General features: G+C 31.4%; 1 pseudogene; it reads left to right on the top strand.

Annotated features, from left to right (window-relative positions):
• Positions 1-3,337: 3,337 nt before the first annotated feature.
• On the top strand, positions 3,338-5,892 carry LOC123909264 (annotated as a pseudogene).
• The last annotated feature ends 10,031 nt before the right edge of the window (positions 5,893-15,923 follow it).

The following is a 15,923-nucleotide window of genomic DNA, read 5'->3' as shown; positions in this document are numbered from 1 at the left end:
TATTTAAGCAGAAATATACAGGTTCCCGTTGAAAGTTATAAAATAAATAGGTCTTCGTATTAATATATGACTAAAAATATAGAATCTATAAAAATTATAAAATAAAAATTACCGTAAAAAAATTATAAATAAGTAGGTCTTCATATTAATATGAGTAAAAATATAGATCTAAGTAGAAATTATAATGTGTCAAAAAAAAGTAGAAATTATAAAATAAAAAAGTCATTTATATTAATGCATACGAAGAAATATACGTTCCCGTAGAAATTACAATAAAAAATAGGCTCCCATATTGATATATGAATTGAAAATATGAAATATATGTTCCCTAGAAAATGTAAAAAAAGTGACTAACTAACTCATAAAATCATAATATCTGCAAATAAAATGTAAAAAAGGTGATTAACTAACTCATAAAATCATATTGATAGAAATTTATGATTAAAATGTATTGTCATACTATAAAAAACATACCAAAAATAAAATAAATAAGATTTTCGAATTGAACATGTGAAAAATATATGACCATAAGAAAATTGTTACAACGAAGAAGAAAAAACCAAAAAGATTTTTAGAAGAATTTCATAATGTATTTCCTAATTCCTAATGATTCCTAATGATGTATAAAAATGTGATACTCAAGAGCAATATTTATAGGAAAAAAAAAGCAATTAATCATATCAATTATTCCCTAAGTAATTGAAACAAAAAAAATCATATACTTCTTGAGAAATATTTAGAAATTCTTAGGTGAGTCCTCACCTAAGCATTAATGATTAGGCACAACAAATCACATAATTACAACTCATTATTATATTAAATAATTACATATAATTAGTAGATAAATAATTAAAACCAAATCTCTATAAATAAGGAAAGGAAAAAAATGAGTTATCAAAAAACATATGTTGTGCACTTTATTAATTTTTTTGTTCTAATTGCTCATATTTTCTTTTCTCCAACTACGCTCTCTCTTTTGTTTTTAATTTTCTTGTTTCAATTATTTTTATGTAAACACTTCTATGATCAATACATTGCTGAATACCTGTTAAATAAATGTCTTATCATATTTTGATACTAACTTATCATATTTCAAAGAATTTTGCGTATGGAATAGCGCGGTAACCAATAATACAAGTTGCATATGGAATTGCTTCTTCTCTTTGAGGAGCAAGCACTAATGTATCCCCTCTTCTACGGGGAAAAATCTCATAGTTACACCACCAAAGCTGTAATTTTTATCAAACCATAAGAACAACAAAAGTAGGCAACAAAAAGAAAACAAGCATAGTTTTTTTGTGGTTTTGTTTTCTCTTTGGACATTCATCAAGGTCTAATAAAAGCTATTATTACATTTAGCACCATTTGGCTCTCGATGTTTCTGTAAATGTTTTGCCCAATTTTACATTTTTTATTTATACCTAACTTTAATGTTAACCGCGCGCTGTTCACCTTTTTTTTTTTTTTTTTAGGATGTACTCCTTTGTTTCTTTTTAATCGTCATTTTTGTAGAAAAATATACTGTTCTTATTTAGTTATCCTTTTAAAATTCAATGCAATAATAATAATAATAATAATAATAATAATAATAGGGAAATGCTGAATGATGAGAATAAGGTGCGCACGAAAGTTTCACAAACAATCAAAACTTGAAGTTTTTATATTTTCTTTAAACAACTTCTTGGATGCAGCAATTCAATGAGACAAGAGGTTTATTCTTAAGAAAAAGTTAACATAGGTTCTTATGAAATGGATTAGACTTAATCAAAATAAGTAGAAGGACTAACTTAGTAAAAAATTAGACTAAATACATCATTTTCTTTTATCCAATATTACATATACTATATATTTTAAGAAATAAAAAGTAAACCTATTGTCTAAATTAACATATACTAATAAACTTGATCATTCAAAATATATAAAGTCAATTTTGAAAAATATAGCTGGGATATATTATTATTATTTATTATTATTAAATAGGAGAAAAATTATGTATTATTGTTTTGGGTCTTGCTAACCAGTGCTCCGGGGCACTAGTTAAGGAACCAAAAGAAGAAATAAAATAAAAGTTGTGCATGGAAAACATCAAAATATAAACTTTTGTTGTATTTTTTTTTTATAAAACATTAGCGTGCACAAGCATCACATGATAACTATGACATCCCAACTATGTTGGCACCCCATAATCATCACCTATCATTTGCAGCACCCTAAAAAATTTATTAAAAAGAAAGAAAAAAGAAACAAACTTAGGGGGACTAGACCAAAACCCAAGGAAACAAAAATACAAGGAACCTGCCACTGCCTCATTAAAAACCTTTCCTGGAAAACCCCAAGGGATAAAACCAAGGATAAGGGAAAAAGAGTGCAATGGATTTAATGAAATCTAAAAGACGGAAGACCCATTAAATTACTAATATAATCTCCTTAAACACTAGGCGGAACATTATCCCACCAATAAAAACCATCAACATTGATGCCTAAAGCAGCCATTTTATCTGCACAACAGTTCCCTTCACGATAAATGTGTGTCACTCTAAAATGCATGGTTTTAGTCAACTCCAAGCAATTGAACCATCTATTACGGAGCTTCCAAGGGACAATGAGGGAGGACTTAAAAACTAAATTAACCAATTGTGAATCGGATTCAAGCCAAAGATAATTCCACCCTTTTGAATGAGCGACCTCAATAGCATTCATAACACCTATAAGCTCAGCTTGGAGGGCGTAAGAATTTCCAATATTAATAGAAAAACCTCCAAGAAAAGTAGCAGTATAGTCTCTAAAAAGACCCCCATAAGAAGCAATACCGGGGTTACCCAGCGCTGAACCATCCGTGTTGCATTTAACCCAATTATAAAGCGGAGGATGCCACCATACTTCTTTGATGACAGGTGCATTGGGATGATGGACATTGACATTAAAAGCTTTCAAAATGACGAATTCCTGCATAGAAACGAAAGAAGATTTTTTAGATAAATTGCCAGATAAAGAAACATTGGAGATAATTGTGTTGATTGCAGATCTCCAATGGATAGATAATAATAATAATAAACTTTTGTTGTATTGACTACACTATTTCCAAGTAAAACTTTCTAAATTTGAATCCTTAACAAGTGCCCCTGGGGCACTATTTAGCATTTGCCTATTTTTTTTTGTCAATATCTGGTCCACATCACTGTCTAATTTGGTTCGAATATCACTTGTGGTATTAAGTGGTTTCAGTCTCCTATTATCGATTGTCAGAGTCGGTGAAATGAAGAACAAGATGGTCACGTTTGAAGAGAACACGTATGTAATTTGATCAATACGTTGGCTATGACATTTTGTTTGTCTCTTTAGCTATATCACTTCTTCATTAATTAATTTTCTCCATTCATTTTACTGTAGTATTCAATATCAACCACTCAGAGATACATCTTCATGGCTACAATTTCATCATCATCATCATCATCATCATCATCTTCAGAACATATAAAACTTCATAATTCCAATATTTCCAGCATCAAAGCTTATGCAGAATCAAACGGAGCTTCTACCATCCCTTCCAATTACCACTCCCTCAAAGAACAACATGATGATACTAATCATGATGATGAGCTTGCAGCTTCCATCCCAATTATTGATTTCTCTCTTCTCACTTCAGATGACCCTCAAATCCATTCAAAAGTTGTTCATCAACTCGCTGAGGCATGTGCTCAATGGGGTTTCTTCATGGTATTTTTCCTTTCTATATTATATACATGATATTTAGTTTATTTTTTCTTCTTCTTTTCAATATAGAACATAGCATACAAACTTAGCAGATCGATAGTGGATAATGTAAAAGATTATAGCAGTAGTATTTGATAAAATTAGTGGTTGAATTAAACGATAAATATGAAATGACATTAAAACTATTTTTAACTAAAATTTATTTATTTTTGAATTAACATGGCAAGGGTAAATTGAGAAGAAGAAGAAGAAAAAGAATGATAACCTATAAATTTAAAGACTTCTCGTCTTACAATCGGATTTTGTAAAGTTAAATTAGACTTAACCAAAAAAATTGTTACTATAATAGTTTCCTCCAAGATTCACATTTTCAATAAAAGATGGTCCGAACATATAAACATATATTTATAAGTGGGTTCAATCCTCACCTCAATCCAAAATTCTAAGATCGGGAATATAATTAGTTAGGATTAGTTAGTGTTGACTATTTTTTCTATCTTTCATTTTGTATCTCAATTTTATTATCATCAATACAAAAACCTTTTAAGTTTTTCTCTTTTATTATTTCTATAGATGACATATTTCTTAACATGTATCAGAATCTAGTAGATATATCCATCTTGAAGAAAATTTGTTGCATTTTTTTTTGTTACAAAGTTGCATTCTCTTTAATTTTTATTTCTTAGTTATTTTGAAATAAGTTATCAACTCTTGAGAAAAATTGTTACCAAACATGTCTAGTTTGGTCCTTATACCATTATTTATTGGTATAATAAGCTCGAAAACTATCCCTACCGAACAAAGCAATTTTCAAATATTTGTGTCTCTTTGTTCTTCAGCTCACAAACCATGGAATTCCGGAGAATCTAATGGAGGAATTGTTGTCAAAATCTCGCGAGTTTCATGATTTGCCGGCAGAGGAAAAGGCGGAGTTTGGTGACAATGGCGACCCTTTCTCACCCATTAGGCATGGTACCAGCTTCCATCCTCCAGCAGAGGATGTTCATTACTGGAGAGATTTTCTCAAAGTCTTAACATCTCCTATATTCAATTTCCCCCACAAACCACCTGGTTACAGGTAAAATTGATGTATTTCATGTTGATGCAACTTTCTCTTATATTTATGTTATCAAAAAAAAAAAAAAAAACTTTCTCTTATATTTACGACCAAAACGAGTATTTTTTGCCTGTGTTTGTGCAGGGAAGTCGGGTTTGAGTACAGTCGAAAAATCACAGTTGTGGCGAGGAAATTGATTCAAGGAATATCATAGAGTTTGGGATTAGAATCCAATTCTATAGTTGAATCCTCTGGTTTTGACTCTGGCTCACAAATCATGGCTGTGAACTTGTACCCTCCATGTCCACAGCCACACCTTGCTCTTGGATTGCCTTCACATTCTGATGTTGGCTTTTTGACCTTCCTCATTCAAAATGGAATTGGAGGGCTTCAAGTTAAGCATAAGGGTAAATGGGTCAATGTCAATCCACTTCCCAACAGCCTAGTTGTCAACATTGGAGATCAACTTGAGGTCACTCTATTCTAATTGTTTCACATTTACAAAATGGCAAATAAGTCGTTGAAATTAAAGAATTTTTTTAACTGCTAATATTAATATTGTTAGACTTCACATTTTTATCAGGTTTAAATTCAGAATCTCGTAGTTGTGAGTTTCAGTGTGTTTGTCACTTTGTTTAAAAAATCCGGCAAAACTCATTGCAATTTCAATGACAAATAGTTATTCACTTATTTTAAGTGTTTTGAATAATGTTTTGTATTTTTTTTAACTTGGTATCTGATTCAAGGACCGACAAATTGAGGTTTATTGTTTGTATTGATTAGGCTTTGAGTAACGGGAGGTATGCAAGTGTGTTACACAGAGCAATCCTCAACAACAAGGACACAAGGATTAGTCTTGTAGTGGTGAATGGACCTGCATTAGATAAGGAAATTGGACCTGCTCCAGAACTATTGGAGAAAGAAAAGCCATTGTTCAAAAGTATTAAGTATTGTGATTATTTTCAAGTTCAGCAGAAGTCAAGATTGTCAGATGAAAGGGCCTTGGACCATATTAGATTTAGTTTTCAACAATGATATGTATGATATGGTCTTATCCTTTTGAGAGTACATTAGAGGAAAAACAATCTTTATATTTCAAAAAATGAATCCGTAAACCACGAGTTGTCTTGCATGCACTATTAGACAAAGTGCTAGACACGCCCAACCAACTAAAAATAGTGCCAAAACTCTGCGCCAAGCCAACCTAAGAAATTACACTTGCAATGAACCGCACTCCAACCATGGATCGTTAAAAAAAAATTATTTTTATCACATACTACTTTAAATATATAATTTTCAAATCAATTAGGAGTATTATTAAGGCTACCTCCCAAAATTCTATTGACATGTGTTTGAGTTTAAGTATTTGTATTTTTTTCTTAATTTTTTTTAATTAAATATGATTATATAATTCAAAGACAACATGTCACTCCAATAATTTCCCTGGTGGCTACCATTTTTGAGCTATACTTATGGGAAAAAAAATCATATTTGTTATTAACAAAAGAGGAGAATTCAAAAAATGAAAGCACTATATTGCGGGGGAATTAAATTGTTAAGTAAACGGGCCGAAAAAATCTCCTAGAAGAATAAGAACACGAGTAGTTATTTTCTTATCTATCTACTTTCTTTTTTTTTACAAATCAAAACTCATATCATTTTATTATTCAAATAAGTAGTAATACAAAGAGGTAACAAATCAAAATGATTGTGACAAGACTATAAAATAATTGTCCTAGCGCGTATAAGTAATCGTGTTTGCTTATCGCTTAATAAATTTTATCACAAAATTTAAATTTAAAGACAACAGGCCACAAAGGCGACTTAAATCTCTAATTCATGAAGTTTAAGAATAGGCTAAATTGCAGTTTTGGCCCCCCACGTTTCATAATTGTGTGATTTTGGCCCCCCACATTTTAAATGTGCGATTTTGGCCCCCCACGTTTCATAATTGTGCGATTTTGGCCCCCCACATTTCAAATGTGCGATTTTGGCCCCCAACGTTTGCCCCCTTTTGCATTTCTTGGTCCCCGTTGACTATTATGACCAAAATTTGCTGACATGGAATTTTTTTTACACGTGTCTTAATTGTATTGGTCAACCAAAATTTATTATTATTTTAAAAAAAAAAAATCAAGGAAAGAGTTTAATTTAATTTTTCTGACAAATTATAAAAAACAACAATAAAAAGCGTTAATTTAGCAACCAACAATAAAAAGCGTTAATTTAACAATAATAAATTTTGGTTGGCCAATACAATTAAGACACGTGTAAAAAAAAAATCATGTCAGCAAATTTTGGTCAAAATAGTCAACGGGGACCAAAAAATGCAAAAGGGGGCAAACGTGGGGGGCCAAAATCACACATTTGAAATGTGGGGGGCCAAAATCGCACAATCATGAAACGTGGGGGGCCAAAATCGCACATTTGAAACGTGGGGGGCCAAAATCGCACAATTATGAAACATGGGGGGCCAAAATCGCACATTTGAAACGTGGGGGGCCAAAATCGCACAATTATGAAACATAGGGGGCCAAAACTGCAATTTAGCCTTAAGAATATTAAGCAATTTTTGCATTTTTTTTATGAAGATGAAATATTGAGAGTGCAATTTTTTGTGTTGTATTTTAAATGTAGATGAAATGCTACGAGACGAGGCAAAGAAAGTTTCTTCCACCTGTTTCACTGTACAGACAAATTGTTGTCACAGTGGCAACATCGTAGAGGGAGCCAAAGAAATTGTATTGTTGTATTGTAGGATCGTCAGCGATGTGTATTGAAGGATATTCTATAAAAATTAAGGAAAATATTATGTAAACATATTTATTTGACAAAAATAAAATAAATATATTTTTTTGATTTTTTAAATATTTTTTGCATATATTGTTTTGCGTGCTTGTGACTGAAAAAAGAGTTGTGTTAATTTTGTGTCTCAAAATTTGTCTTTGAATAACACACCTCAAAAATTAAAACTATAATAGATGAGAGGATAAGTTCCGTACGACTGTTGAGAGCATTTCTTAGTGCATGTTTGTCAGAGCTTAGAGAAGACACGTTATAGTAAGAAAATTGAATGTTCTTATTTTACAATTGCACTTGTGAAAGTTCTCGAAGAAACAATGGGGGCAAATTTCAAATTTGGATTTGTATTGAAATATTTAGGAATCTTAAAATTTCGAAACAATAAGTTAATTAATCTATACAAAATTAGAAATCTTTGAAATTTGTAACAACTTTAAACTATCATAGTTTTAATTTAAACATTGTCATTTATTTTTACTAAAAGTTTCTAGAAAAGTGCATCAAGCGTCCGTTTTTATTATTTGTCTCAGGTCTTCAAAATCTCGGAATCGGCCCTAAGAGTTAGCTACATATATCCAAGAAAAATAAAGCCTCAACTTTATCCTTATCCCACATTTTCACATTTGGAAGCATAAGTTCATTAACATTAATACTTTTTTTGAACAAGTTTATTAACATTAATATTATGCCCACTTTGTGTTTGTGGTGATTGAACCCAAACTCCATATTTCTCTCTAAGCCAAGGTTCACTCATGACTCTTATGTTGGTACATTTCACAATGATCCACCTACAATCATTCATTAGAACTTGGCGATATTTCCAAATATTAGGCCATGCATAATTAGGATAATGCCCAAGTTGTGAATCAAAAAGAGAAGATTTAAGAAAATGCCTTGCTTTGTATATTTTGGTCACTAAAGTATGTGACTTTGTCATGATATTCCATTATTGTTTAGTTATTATTGGCAGGTTAAAATTGTGAAATTCCCAAAATCTCATTCCTCCAAACTTTTCGGGTATGTCAAACGGTCTCATGCCAGCCACCTTATAGTTATACCTTTAATTTGTTGTTTGCTTCACCTCCTTGCCAAAAAGAATTAATCATACATTTTATTTTTTTGATTGTAGAATCCGGAAGAAGATAGACACTCATTCCTTTTGTGCTTGTTCTTAGTTGGGTCCAATCCAACTCTTGGGCTTGCATTGCTAACAAACAAGCTGTTTCCATTTCCAGGTGATCATATTATTGGAGCACAATGTCAATTCACAAACATATATAATTTTTTTTTTTGGAAAGGCACAAACATATTCGATATCAGAAGATATTTTTCGGTAGTGTATATTCCGTCGGTTGTATTTTGCTTGTTTGAACAAACACAGGAGAGAATAACAATTACCAACATGGAGTATATACATCAACCTCTTGTGACGCTTTAACTACCTTCTCTATAAGTCTTCGCATACTAGAAATCTGTAACACGTTTTTGTCTGATATGGACAAATACAAATGACCAGCAACATCATACATTTGTGAGACAGTACATGTTGGACCTTTTAGTCTGTTGTCACTTTTATTATACCAAAAAATGATGATTCATTTCATATGTTCCAATCAATAGTGTGCCTTATTTGCATGTCTTAATTCTAGCAAAAAAAAGACCATGTGAATATATGATCCTAACTCATGTGAATGATTGATACATGAACCTCCCACTTTTTAGTGGGTCATGGTTCTGTATATATGTCCTATTTAGGCTGAGTTTTTTCTCTGTCACTTTCCTTCTTTTATAAGCCAATATTTTGAATAGGAGGAATTAACTGTTCAGGCTTGCAAAGAGCATAGCATACATCATTTTCGGTACAGCTAAAAGGGCCGCTGATTACTCTTGATGCAAGATCATATCTGTTCAGGATTTATTTCGGGAGATCAATAAGCTAACTTATAACTTATGTTTCACGGTTTATAATTTAAAGATTTATTTAGCACTCATTTGTATTTGACTTACTTTTAAGCTTATAAAAATAACTTATGTAAATAAATAAATTTTTGTGTTAATTCGTAATTTTTTACTAAAAAAAATTGTATTTTTATAAGTTATTTTCTCATAAACTACCTTAAAAAATTTATAATAATATATAAAAATTTATTTATTTGCATCAGCTAAAAAATAAGCTAATCTAAACGACCCCTTAGTAAGGTAACTGAGATGGGCTAATCCATAAGCTGTTTCGCATAAGTTTATTTTATAAGATGAGTTGACTCAAATTCTGCAAATGTGTGGGTTTAATTTCTTTTTATTTTTGCTTTCACCACCAGTTTAATCTGGTTCGGAGGTCAGTTTTGGTATCAAGTAGTTTCAGCCCTCTCCCGATCGCAGTTGCAGGGGATCGAACGGTGGACCTCCCTACCAAGTTCAACATCAATCAGCATTGAACCAACTAACGATTGGTGTACGGGTTTAATTTCTGCTGTACGTCATAGTGAAAATTTCTTTAGCTGGCGATCTTTAAATATCTCTATTAACATATTTTGATCGTGGAAACATGATCCGACTTTGATGAACCATAAAGCTTAACTCATCTAAAGTGTTGTATTCCAAAAAAAAAACTATTTGGTGTAACAACTTTGCATAAAGGGCTGGACATATTGCACATGAAATAAGTCTTCTAGGTGAGATACGTGGTTCACAATTTTTAGGTTGAACCAACTTCGTTAATGTTTTATTTTTTGAGTGCGTTCATTTTCTGGGAAAAGCCAATGGGTAAGTGCATCGAGAAGTTCCAAACATTGAGGGACCAAAGAGAAAATGGGAGGAAAAAAACAAAGAATACCAATACCATAATTAGAAAGAAAGAAAGTGTAGAACTACTATGATCATTACATTTGCATACTACATTCTTGTGCAATGAAAAATAAGTGTCATTTCATTTCATAATATATATGGGCAGCTATCAAATGACACAAACTACTTTGACATTAAATGTCACACATCTCAATAATGTTTTAACCGATATAAATTTTATAAAATTCACCGTTGGATTGAAAGTTTATATTATATAGATCATTTGTGCAAAATTTCAGACAAATTCAAAATCATTTGATATGTTACTGCGACGGATAAAGATTAATGGCATATAAAAAAACACAAACCATTTATTTTGATGTATCTCAATAACATATCAAATGATTTTGGATTTGTCTGAAATTTTGCACAAATAATTTATATGATATAAATTTTTCCCTTATAATTTGGGATGAAGGATTATATTTTAAATTTTTTTAAGTAATTATAAATAGGTTCTTAACGTAATAGTAATTTTTAGCTCAAATAAATTGACTTAGTTGTCTCATCCCAAGAAGCCGATGATATTAAGATTGAGGCAATCCCAAATTCCACTCCAAAACAAGTGACTTAGATATTTTTACTTACATTGAGAATTGATGGAACATCTAAAAAGGCTCTAAAATCTAAATTAACAATTTTGCGCAACAACATTAAGTGTAAATCTTGCGTTAACGTCAACCGTTTGCTTAATGAACACTTATTATGAGCACATGTCATCCCGTGGCATGTTATGTTGGCAGGAATCAGTGTTGATTCTCTTTTCATTATTAGTCTAATCATGTATTGTTGTTTTAACATCGCCATCTTCACTAAATTTTCATGGATAATTGCTGTAATCTACATAATCAAAACGTAGAATAATTATATTAGCTTAATAAATTTTAAAATATAGAATAATTAATGGTTGAACAAAATGATATATGAATATGGAATAAAATGACACTTATTTTTCATTACTTTTTATACGTACATATTTATTTTATAGTGAAGACACATTTCAATCTCTAAGAACAATCGTGAACTCCATTTTAATTCCTGAGAAAAAAAAGAAAAAAAAAATTGGTCTCTAAAATAATTAATTAGAACAACTTAAGTCTATGCAGATACAATTTTAGTTAGTAAAAATTTATGAATGAATATAAAAACATATTTATATGCATAAATTATTTTTATAAGCTCAAAATTAAGTCAATTCAAACGGGTCTCGGTAGTTTGGTATGGGGGAAAATGAAAATAAAGGAGAGGAAAGAAATATGTTTATTTGTAAATGTCCTTAAACAAAAATTAGATATGATAAAAACAAGAAGAGAATACATTAAAAACATTCAAAGTTTTTTTTAATCTAATCTAATGAATTAAAAAGATCAGTTTACTAATAAAAAATAAAAGTAATGTTAGAAATTTTTAATGCATTTATATACTATGAGTGATAAATTATTTAAAAAATGTTGATAGATAAAAATATTGATAGAATATTATAGAATTAATTAACTATGATTTAATGGAAACTATTATTATTATTTTGATATTTTAATTAACTACATTGAATGGAGCCTATGATTGAATGGAGACTATTATTGTCGTTTTAGTATTTTAATTACTTATTATTGAATAGAGACTATATATTGTACCTCTTATGGTATTTTAACCAACTATTATTCAAAAGAGAATATTATTACCCAAAATAAAAAGACAATAACAACCTCCATTCAATAATAGTTGAATAATTATATAATATTTGATTGGTATTTATTTATTAAAATTAAATAATAAAATAAAAATTTTAGTTTATTAAACTTTAAAAAAACATTACAAATATACTATAATGTTGATATTTTTATTTTTCAATTTATTTATATTTTGTAATTTTTTGTTGATAGTAATAAAATATTTTTTTTAATTTATTCTTTTTATCATATCTATTTTTTTAAAGAAAGTTTATGTCATTTTATAAATATAACGTTTTTTTCCTCTCACCTTTAATTACTTTCATTTATTCTCCGATTGAACTATATATTAAATAATAATCATCTCATTTTCTATTTATTTTCTTTTACTTTAAGTTCATTTTCACTTTCCTTCTTCTATATTTCCTCCTTCTACCAAAAGATCAACTTGTCGTAATTTTTTTGTTAGGTAGTTTAGTGACTAAATTTTCCATTTAAGATAAGAAAAAATGAGTATACCAAAGTTCGAACTTCAATCTACCAATTGAATTATACTTATAGGATCCTTCATGGTAGCTAGTGGATCTATGATGGTATGGACTATCTGTGTGCTGGTGTTAATAGTCTAAAGGGAAGTGCATAATATTAAAGACACTCTTAGCATAATACTAATATAAAGATGGCATTGATCTTTTTCTTCAAGAAGGTCACATTAAATAAATGTCATTTATATTAAATTAAATGTCATTTATATTAAATTAAATTTTAATTTTAAATAAATTATGTCTAAGGAATACTGGTATATATCCAACAAAATATTAGATACCTTTAGTAAAAAAACAAAAACATCAGATACCTAAGAATTTACCTAAATAAAGAGTCCTTTTAAGTTCAAATTTAAAAGAAATAGTCTCTTCCCACTAAATCCGTCCATTTTGAAGAATGGGTTTGGGTCACAATAGGTGTGATTATTGTGGAGCTGTTGAAACAAGTCTTCATGTGTTGAGAGATTGCAATTTAGTGTGGATCGGTATTGTGCCTGCTGAGTTGAGGTTTGATTTTTATGGCGGTTGGTTGGGTGGTTTTGCTAAATATATTTGGTAATTGTTGTGTTTTTGTGACATAGTTGTGGGTAGTGGTGGAAGGCTTGAAGTTTGCTTGGTCAAAAGGTTTTTAGAAGGTGGAGCATCATGTGGACTCCTTTTCTTTAGTTCAAGTTATTAATGATGGAGAAACTTGTAGCGCATTGAGTTACTTGCTTATCAACTAGTTAGATTAAGCGTTTCATAAGTCTTGATTGAGAAGTTAAAGTTTGTCATTTTTTTCATGAAGTAAATCGGTGTGCAGATGAGTTAGCAAATATGAGATGTTTATTAAGCAGTAACTGTTAGGTATTGGGCCTTATGAGCATTAAGCCCAAAACAAATGTGTACTTTGGCCCATTAGCTTATATATGGTGTTTTGCCTATATAAGTAATGTGTGCTTGATCAATACAACTAGAGGATTACCATTTGATCACAACAAGTGGTATCAATCGCCTTTAATCCAGGGGCTGAGAGAGAATAGAGTTTGTTGAGGCAGTTACACGGTTGCAACCACCGTAACTGTCACCGTTTTGCTAATTTCTTGACTATCCTACCGTACCTTACTCCTCAAGCCATCTGCTTCCTCACATTGTTCAACAATGGCTGATCAATCTGACTTTCTCAAGCCATCAATTCCAAAATTTGATGGATTTTATGATCATTGGGCAATGTTGATGGAGAATTTGCTCCGATCAAAGGAGTATTGGTCGTTGATTGAAGATGGAGTCACGGTTGCTCCACCCAATGCTACAGCAGAGCAAACTCGATTAGCCAATGCAAGCAAGATCACTGATATGAAGGTAAAGAACTATTTGTTTCATTCCATTGATCGTGAGATTCTAGAGACGATTCTTTCGAAAGAAATCTGGGATTCAATGAGATTGAAGTACAAAGGCTCAAGCAAGGTAAAGCGCGCTCAACTTCAAGCTTCAAAGAGAGAATTTGAAGTTCTTAAAATGAGGGAAGATGAAACTGTGGCTGAGTACTTTGCAAGAACTATGGCAATTACAAACAAGATGACATCACAAGGTGAAAGAATGGAACAAGTGACTATTGTTGAGAAGATCTTGCGCTCAATGACTAAAAGATTCAACTATGTCACCTGCTCCATAGAGGAATCAAATGATGTAACCAACCTTTCCATTGAGAGTCTAATTGTTCATGAACAAAAGATGAAAAGCAAGCATACAAGTCATGAAGAACAAGCTCTCAAGGTTGCTAATGGAGGTGGAGGGAGAGGAAGAAGTTCCTCATCAAGGGGTCGTGGCAGAGGAAGAATCAACAAAGAAAGTGTTGAGTGCTATAAATGTCACAAGTTAGGCCACTACAAGAATGAATGTCCATCTTGGGAAGAATCTGCAAAGTATGCTGCATTTGATGATGAAGATGAAATGCTTCTCATGGCCAAAACCAACTATGAACAATTTGAAAATAAGAGATGGTTTCTAGACTCAGGCTGTAGTAACCATATGGTTGGGAACAAAAGCTGGTTATATGAATTTGATGAAAGCTACAGAGATACTGTAAAGCTTGGAGATGATTCAAGGATGAATGTCATGGGAAAAGGTAATGTCAAGCTAAACATCAATGATAGAACTCATGTCATTACAGAAGTTTATTACATACCTGGTTTAAAGACAAATCTTTTGAGCATTGGACAAATACAGCAGAAGAATGTAACTATCATTTTTAAAAATGATACTTGCAAACTCTTTCATGATGACAGAGGGCTGCTATTTGTCTCACACATGTCAGCCAATAGAATGTACACTTTGAATGCTGCAGTGATTACTCCCAAATGTCTTAAAGTTTCAAAAGAAAATTTGTCTCAGTTATGGCATGATAGATATGCTCATTTGAGCATCAAAGGCTTGAACATTTTGGCTAAGAAAGATATGGTAAAAGGCTTGCCATCACTAGATGAGGTGAATGAAAGGTGTGTAGATTGCTTGACTGGTAAGCAACACAGGGAAGCTATTCCTAAGCAGGCTGTATGGAGAGCTGGCAAGGTATTGGAGCTCATTCACTCATATATATGTGGTCCCATCAACCCAACAAGCAATGGAGGCAACAAGTATTTCATTACCTTCACTGATGACTTCTCAAGGAAGACTTGGGTTTATTTTTTGAAAGAAAAGTCTAGTGCATTAGATACTTTCAAAAACTTTAAGGCATTAGTTGAAAATGAGTCAGGATGTACTATACAATGCTTAAGGACAGATAGAGGTGGTGAATTTCTCTCAAATGCTTTTAATGAATTTTGTAGCAATCAAGGCATTAAAAGACAGTTGACAACTGCATACACTCCACATCAAAATGGAGTTTCTGAGAGAAAAAACAGGACAATAATGAATATGGTAAGGAGTATGCTGGATGGGAGAAATGTACCAAAGATGTTTTGGCCTGAAGCTGTCAAATGGGCCACATATGTCATGAATAGAAGCCCTACATTGTCAGTCAAGGATGTCACTCCTGAGGAAGCTTGGAGTGGAAACAAACCCTCAGTACATCATTTTAGGGTCTTTGGCTGCTTGGCATTTGTTCATATACCAGACAGTCAAAGGACTAAATTGGATAACAAGAGTATAAGCTGCATACATCTTGGAATAAGTGATGAATCAAAAGGGTACAAACTGTATGCTCCACTGAAAAAGAAAATCATAATCAGCAGAGATGTGATCTTTGAAGAAAAGAAAGGATGGGAATGGAACAAGCCTAGCAGAGAGAAGAATAGTGAGGTCACTAGTGAT

The sequence above is a fragment of the Trifolium pratense genome, linkage group LG2 (genome assembly GCF_020283565.1).
Source record: "Trifolium pratense cultivar HEN17-A07 linkage group LG2, ARS_RC_1.1, whole genome shotgun sequence".
NCBI classification, from domain to species: domain Eukaryota; kingdom Viridiplantae; phylum Streptophyta; class Magnoliopsida; order Fabales; family Fabaceae; genus Trifolium; species Trifolium pratense.
The sequence above is the reverse complement of the archived record's forward strand: the minus strand, read 5'-3'. Positions and strand labels throughout refer to the sequence as shown.